The following is an 8,782-nucleotide window of genomic DNA, read 5'->3' as shown; positions in this document are numbered from 1 at the left end:
GATTTTCCTAACCTCCGTGCTTCTACACCTGCATTGCTTGCTGTTTGCGGTTTTAGGCTGGGTTTCTGTACAGCACTTTGAGATATCAGCTGATGTACGAAGGGCTATATAAATACATTTGAATTGATATAGCCTAACTAGTTAGCACAATGTTAGCCGGAGAAGCATGTGCTTTCTTTGTCAAGGCATTTCTCTTTGACGTCGATGTCACGCCCTGGTCGAAGTATTTTGTGTGTATCTTTATGTATTGGGTCAGGCCAGGGTGTGGCATGGGGTTTTTGTATTGTGACGTGTTTTGTCTTGGGGTTTTGGTGTGTATATATTGGGATTGTAGCTAGTTGGGTGATCTAACAAGGTCTATGGCTGTCTGGAGTGGTTCTCAATCAGAGGCAGGTGTTTATCGTTGTCTCTGATTGGGAACCATATTTTAGGCAGCCATATTCTTTGAGTTTGTCGTGGGTGATTGTCCTTAGTGTCTTTGTTCCTGTCGCTGTGTTAGTTGACAAGTATAGGCTGTTTCGGTTTTCGTTACGTTTATTGTTTTGTAGTGTTTGTGTTAATTCGTGTTTACGTTTATTGATTAAACATGGATCGCAATCTACACGCTGCGTTTTGGTCCGACTCTTCTTCACCACACCTAGAAAACCGTTACAGTCGAGCTGTGAAGCAAGGACGGTCAGTCTAGTCAATACGACACAACGAACTAAACTAGAGAGGAGAGCTAGCAATTCTACCGTCTGGACAGTTAGAAAAGCTAGGTTGGTGGTGGTAGTTATAGCTAATAATAATAATAAAGCCATTTTGCAGACGCTTTTATCCAAAGACTTACAGTCATGTGCGTATGGGTGGTCCCGGGAATCGAACCCACTACCCTGGCGTTACAAGCGCCATGCTCTACCAACTGAGCTACAGAACCACTAGCTAAGCCTTCTAGTGAGAGCTAGCCAAGTCTCAGTACCTAGCCATGGAGACGTAGTGACTAGAAAAAGCATAAGAGGTAAATCTACACGAAGCAAAAAACGTTCCTTTCAGTCAGTTGTTCAACACAAAGAGATGAGAGACGAGATCTTATGTTCGGCAGCGTTAACCTGTCGGAAGTGACTCTGCCTGTAGTGACTCTTCGCAAGGAAGAGAGCGTGAAATTACCAGTGGGTGAGTGGTGCATTGTCTGTCTAGATGCTGTGCGATTGGTTACTTCCTGTAGTGAATCTGCTTGGCAACTTCCCATGTTTGATACATCAAAATTAGTATTTGTAAGAGAACTGGAAAACCATGTATGTATAAAACACATTCAAAACACACCGTATGTATAAAATAACCACATTTAATGAAATACACTTTTTCATTCATTTGTAATGTCCCAATTGTCATAAGACCACCTTTTGTATTTGTAAATTATTTTAGTTTTTTTGTGTATTGAGTTTACTGGCGGTAAATGCCACGCTGTGTCCTTTGCAGTGTAGGCTTGTCTGACCCTTGACCAGATGGCGGATCACCCAGCTCCCTGGCCTGTGAGTGGTTGTGATGGGAGAAAGAGCGAGAGAGGAGGAGCAGGCACTGTCTGAGACCAGGGGCCGCTCTCTTCTCGTTTCCCTCTATGTGTAGGTGCAGGATGGATGTATAAACATAAATATCCCCAGTCCCCTCAGGGGCCCGCTCGGTACAGCAGGGCCCTCTCTGCCCCCCCAGACCCCCACCCCTCCCTTATCCCCCCACACCGTCTTAATTAGGTTCTTGGGCCTCATTAGGGCCGGCAACCCCAGGGCCCACTGATACAAAAGTTGATTCTATCAGACGTAATAAGTCAATGCTACGGGGACGGATGCTAATTTTAATTAATGAAATGGAAGGGAAGGCTCAGCTACAGCGACAAACAAAGGGGCGTGGTGGAAGGTGTTGGAGTTTGATGGTGGTCAATGCTGCCCCTGATCGAAGCTAGCGGCGGGAACAGACTGGTGCTGGAGACCTTACATCCCCTCGTCCCTTCTGAAAGTTCACCAAAGCTTTGGATCCGCTGGCATGTGCACAGTGGATCTGTGAAGTACTATGAGAGCATTGAGAATCGCAACTACCAGAACCCTTTTTGTGTAGTGGTCAGGCCCAGTTGCCCTTTGTTACATGCGTGGGGGATACCGGCAGTGGCGACCTGGCTAGGCACAACGGAGCCAGACAGGACATGGGGCGTCCATGTAAGGGCAACAGCATGGTTCCATGGTTGTCTACTACTTCCTATTAATTTAGGATGAGGATCTGGGTGGAAATGCTAGAGGTCATGAGAAGAGGCATAAAGTGTTTCTAGTTCGGTCCATCTGCCAGTCTGTATCACCCATGTCTTCTCTCAAGCTACTTTCCTCTACCTGTCCCTCCCTCTCCTTCTTTACCTCTTCTTCCATCTCACTCTCTGCATGGGATGCTGTTGGTTTGTCACAGCTCCACATCCCTGTCCCCCCAACCTTCACGAATCCCCTCTCGTTGTTCACCATGTTCCTTCTCTTCATCCCTCCCTTTCTCCCCTCTTCCCCCTGACCTAGTTTTAGCATTTGATCCTGACTGGAAGGTTAACCCCTAGAGGGTGCACGGAGTCAGCCTCGTGCCACGTCAATTCCCACACAAAGGGCTGCCTTTGTCACTTCATATTTTCAAGGCTCCAAATGCAATGGCTCTTCATTGTCATTTTTATATACAGGGGTCATTTTCCTATTGGAACTCCCTTCGTCCCTTGCTTTTGGGGCTGAAAGGCACAACTGCACTCAGTGGGGATCCATACTCTATACACAAACAACAAATAAAATAGATTTGTGTTTGTATATGAGTATTCAGAGTATTCAACAAAGCAGAAAAAGTTTTGCCTCCTTCAACTAGTTTCTCAGATCCCTCAGTAAACCATCTCCTCGATGTCCTATGACTCTGAGAGACAGGGTGGTTTAATAATGGGAGTGCCCTTTGTCTGAGGCCAGGCACAAATTAGTCCCCGTGTTGTCTTTCCCCTGGCCCGCGTGGCTCGACAGCAGAGTGACTGGTACCAGGGCATTCCAGGGTGTTTCTGCTCCTGGTAGGAAATGAGCCTGGGCTCTGTTGTACGTTGTCACCCACACCGGCCGCCACCGCCACCGCCACCGCCAAGCTCGGCCAGGGGTCAGCACCCATCATACACTGGGGCCTAATGCTGCTGATGAGAGGGAGCCTATCCCGGAGGTCTGTGCAGCCGCAAGGTGTGGCTACTCAGCGTCAGGATAACCTTAGCCGACAGACAGGCACAGCCACACGAGCATTAACACACAGAGTGCAAACACACACACTCACACACACAGAATCGTGAAAATACACACATTCATACGCATACAAAGCCTCATAAACACACATAATGTACACATACACAAACATACAATCATACCACCCAGACGGGGACTCGAATGCACACTCATACAAAACTCACACACATACTGTACATATACTGTACATGCACATCAGAACTTCTACTGACAATAAATTAGTTGCTCCATCTGTTTTCTGTCAATCAAGAACGGCAGAAGTTTTTGGAATGCCCTGAAATAGCAGGAACAACGAGAATAAAGGTCTATACAGTCAGTGTACTGTAAATGTGATACTTTCTGTTCACGTTCTGAAAGGAACTCAAATTGTTTTTAAAAAACATGGATAATCTGTTATATATGAAACTATCCACTGCTTTTTTGTCAGCTACTTGATGCATGTTTGCATCAAATGAAGAAAAACTTACACAGATTCTAAAAGCTGGATTCTTTAAAGTCAATAACTTGCCCATTCTGCACGAGAGGCATAAAGATTGCATGTCAATGAATGACTTGCCAATGGCGATGAATTGTAAACTCCTATTTATGACCAAGGCTTTTCAGCAAACTCTATTTGATAGATTGATCCCAGCATTCCCCTTGATTATAGCATTCCCCTGATTATAGCATTCCCCTTGATTATAGCATTCCCCTTGATTATAGCATTCCCTTGATTATAGCATTCCCCTTGATTATAGCATTCCCTTGATTATAGCATTCCCTTGATTATAGCATTCCCCTTGATTATAGCATTCCCCTTGATTACAGCATTCCCTTGATTATAGCATTCCCCTTGAGTACAGCATTCCCCTTGATTACAGCATTCCCCTTGATTATAGCATTCCCCTTGATTCTATTCTCTTTTTTTCTGAGAACAGTGACTTGCTCCCTGAAGTTGAAAATGTCAAGGCAAATGTCACAGGATATCAATGGTCGTCCATGATTCATAATGTGTAAATCCAATCCTCAATATATTTGCTGTAAGACAGAGTCTGGTATATCTGGTGGTATCTAGGAGTCAGTGCCCCTTGGTCCTTAGATGCCCATCATGGTAGCAGGGGTGTGCGTGTGTGGAGTGGGGGGTAGGGGGGGAGGGGGGTTGTATGAGTATATGCCTATTCTTATCCTATGTTTTAATATACCTTTGATATCACCATACCAAAACCTAAGTGCTCTGAGATGCCTTAATCCTAGTAAAGAGTCTCCGCTTACACTCACATCAACAAGGTGATGGATTTTCATCCTGTAAAAAACAGCTGTATTACTATAAACATAATAAAAGTCCAAATAAGCCTGATTGTAAGAATGTCTTACATATTGGGCGGGGGGGGGTGTTGATCTCCGGGAATGCGGCATGCCAGAGACCTGGCTCGACTGGCACCAAACCCAAATACCTTTGCCCACCCCTCATCCTGTCTCTCTCTCTGCCTCATCTATCCTGGGGGATATGGAGTCGGCCCAATTCCCCCCACTGCCCCTCCTCCCTTTCCATAGCCCATGAAATGGGAGAGCACCACTCTCCACTTCCTTCGACAGGATCAGCGCTCGGCTCGGCCTCCGGACGAGACTACATTCCTGCCCTCAGCATACTGTTGCTGTCCGGCTGTCACACCGGGCGGCCAGAATAGCCCTGTGACGTCCGCCCTGGTTACTAGAAAACTACCCTGTCCCGGGAACCGCGGGAGCAAGGATACACAAGACAACATCCCTGGCTCAAATGTATCCCTATCTAACGCTGAGGGGGTACGGTGGCACTCACAGACACAGATACATGACATACCCACGTAGACAGTAGACAGAAGTGCGCACACACACACACACTCTCTTTCTCTCTCCAGAGTTGTTATTGTGACTTGAAAGTTCATGCATTGCCAATTAAACAATGTGCAGCCATCAGTTCATAGAAGTGTTGAGTTGTATTTAAACAGAGTAATATGATTGGGGGGTGACCTGGTGATCTCCAACTCCATTGAGTGGATCAGTACAGTACGTAATGTACAATAGTGTCACGTCCTGACCATAGAGAGTCCTTATTTTCTGTGGTGGAGTAGGTCAGGGCGTGACTGGGGGGTTAGTCTAGTTTATTATTTCTATGTGGGTGTTCTAGTTTTCATGTTTCTATGTTGGTGATTTGTATGATTCCCAATTAGAGGCAGCTGGTAATCGTTGTCTCTAATTGGAGATCATATTTAAGTAGTGTTTGTTCCACCTGTGTTTGTGGGATATTGTGTTTTGAGTTAGTGCACGTAGCACCTCTGTAGTCAAGGTTTGTTGTTAGTTTATTGTTTATTTGTTTTTGTCTTTGTTAAGTTTCACTTTATCATTAAATTATGTGGAACTCAACATCCGCTGCGCCTTGGTCTGATATTTATTCCGACGACCATGACAAATAGCAGCAGCACCGTGCTCCTAAAGACACTATGGCACGAGAGATACTGTCGAAGATGGATCTGTTGTTAATTGCTTTTCCCCAGATGGCATCTACAGGAAGATCCGCTTAACACAGATTCTCAACTCTTCGTTCATATTGGAGTTATCAAAACAAATGAACAAGGGTTTTCCACCAGCAAACTGAGGCCTCTTGGGACTGGAAGGGTAGCGTCCGAGGCAGCGTGATGTCAGTTTGTTCTTGTTGCACATGATGCGTGTTGACTGCAGCCCTGCATTTGTCAGAGAAGGTGTCTACTCTGCAGTCAAATTGCCACAGCTCAGACTGACACTCATTAATGAGGGCCTCTAAGCAAGGGGCCAGTGGGGGGCATGAGGAGGGCAGCGGGGTGGGCAGGTGGCGAGGGGGGGGTGACAAGGGCGAGGGGCCACATCCCACTAAAAATAAATGATGCAAATGATTGATACAGAAAGCGGCAGACTGATAAAGACAGATGGATTGGGAGGTGGGCTGGGCAAGACCTCTAGATGGCAAGCTGTTGTCAGTTGGAACGCCGCTTAAAGCCACCACCACATCCAGATCATCGTCCCAACATCCCCTCCTTCACCCTATGCGCTGGTTGTGTTAGACCACTCCCAAACACAGCCCCCCTCTGTCTCCTGCCACTCACATACCACACACACACACCCCAACGCCTGCCCCAGCCGCAACCCAGGAGCAAGTGGAATGAGCAGGGCCAGCCAGACCTGAGGCAGACACACACGCACATACTGTACACACACACACAGCACTGTGTCCTGGGCCCTTGTGCCCTAACCCTGCTGCACTTTCCATGGCTTCACAGCCAGAGCCACATGTCCATCATTGTATTTGTGCACCAGCTCAAGTCATTCATTACGCCTGTCTGCAACTGTCAATCATTCAATCAATCATAACATTATTTCAGTGATTGTAAAATCATGCCCCCCAGCACAGGCTAATAGCAGGTTATGGAGAAGTGGGAAGCTTATTTTTATAGTATGTTCAGAACTCATTTCCTTCAAAAGTAGCTAATTGTACAATTTATGGGATTGTTTTCAATGAGCCAAATATGACAGTTAGAATAAACACCTGGAATAACTGCATTGGGCAATTTTCAGAGAACAATGTCTTTATTTTTATTTATTTTTTTTACCCCTTTTTCTCCCATGGTATCCAATTGGTAGTTACAGTCCTGTCTCATCACTGCAACTCCCATACAGACCCGGGAGAGGTAAAGGTCGAGAGCCATGCATCCTCTGAAACACAACCAAACCAAGCCGCACTGCTTCTTGACACAGTGCCCACTTAACCCGGAAGCCAGCCGCACCAAGGTGTCAGAGGAAACACCGTACACCTGGCGACCGTGTCAGCATGCACTGTGCACGACGGGACAAGGGCATCCCTGCCGACAGAGGGCCAATTGTTGCGGCCGGCTGCGACAGAGCCTGGACTCGAACCCAGAATCTCTAGTGGCACACATTAGACCACAGGGAACGATGGTTTAACCATTATTGGACACAAAAAGCTTTTTGATATATAAATCTAATGTATAACATTAAAGAAAATGTTGACATTTTTTGTTAGGGTTTGTTTCGTTGTTTTTGTTTTAAAGAATGGATACACAATCCAAACCCTTTATGGAAATGAGGGGAACGGCACCTCAGTACCTCCAGGCTCTGATCAGGCCCTACACCCAAACAAGGGCACTGCGTTCATCCACCTCTGGCCTGCTCGCCTCCCTACCACTGACGAAGTACAGTTCCCGCTCAGCCCAGTCAAAACTGTTCGCTGCTCTGGCCCCCCAATGGTGGAACAAACTCCCTCACAACGCCAGGACAGCGGAGTCAATCACCACCTTCCGGAGACACCTGAAACCCCACCTCTTTAAGGAATACCTAGGATAGGATAAAGTAATCCTTCTCACCCCCCTTAAAAGATTTAGATGCACTATTGTAAAGTGGCTGTTCCACTGGATGTCATAAGGTGAATGCACCAATTTGTAAGTCGCTCTGGATAAGAGCGTCTGCTAAATTACTTAAATGTAAATGTAATGTAAATGAAATGACACTGCACACCCTCATTTCCTATAGGGCTTTTAAGAACATCTTGAGATCCTCTCCTCTCGTGCCCTCAGTCCCCCATGACTCCCAAGTCTGCCAGCCAGGGACACTGGGACTGCTGCCAGCAGGGTCAGCCCTGTGTGACCCACCCAGGACTCTCACCCTCTCTACCCACAAGCACCACAAGAGGAGAGAAAAATAGCAAAGCACAAGCGTATTAAGATGCAATATCATTACAGGATCTAGTCTCTGGTCCCTCTTCCGGGGCCCCTCAGGGCATGGCTCTCCAAGGCTGTTTTCCCAAAGTGATCCTCCCTGCCCCTCAGAGCATAGCTGTCCCAGGCTGTTTTCCCACAATGATCCTTCCTGCCCCTCAGAGCATGGCTCGCCAAGGCTGTTTTCCCACAATGATCCTTCCTGCCCCTCAGAGCATGGCTCGCCAAGGCTGTTTTCCCACAATGATTCTTCCTGCCTCTCAGAGCATGGCTCTCCCAGGCTGTTTTCCCACAATGATCCTTCCTGCCCCTCAGAGCATGGCTCTCCCAGGCTGTTTTCCCACAATGATCCTTCCTGCCCCTCAGAGCATGGCTCTCCCAGGCTGTTTTCCCACAATGATCCTTCCTGCCCCTCAGAGCATGGCTCTCCCAGGCTGATTTCCCACAATGATCCTTCCTGCCCCTCAGAGCATGGCTCTCCCAGGCTGTTTTCCCACAATGATCCTTCCTGCCCCTCAGAGCATGGCTCTCCCAGGCTGTTTTCCCACAATGATCCTTCCTGCCCCCAGAGCATGGCTCTCCCAGGCTGTTTTCCCACAATGATCCTTCCAGCCCCTCAGAGCATGGCTCGCCAAGGCTGTTTTCCCACAATGATCCTTCCTGCCCCTCAGAGCATGGCTCTCCCAGGCTGTTATCCCACAATGATCCTTCCTGTCCCTCCGAGCATTGTTCTCCCAGATTGTTTTCCCACAGTGATCTTTCCTGGGTCCCTGAGAGCATGGCTCT

Source organism: Oncorhynchus gorbuscha, linkage group LG07 (assembly GCF_021184085.1).
Source record: "Oncorhynchus gorbuscha isolate QuinsamMale2020 ecotype Even-year linkage group LG07, OgorEven_v1.0, whole genome shotgun sequence".
Classification (NCBI taxonomy): domain Eukaryota; kingdom Metazoa; phylum Chordata; class Actinopteri; order Salmoniformes; family Salmonidae; genus Oncorhynchus; species Oncorhynchus gorbuscha.
This window is presented reverse-complemented; position numbering follows the sequence as displayed.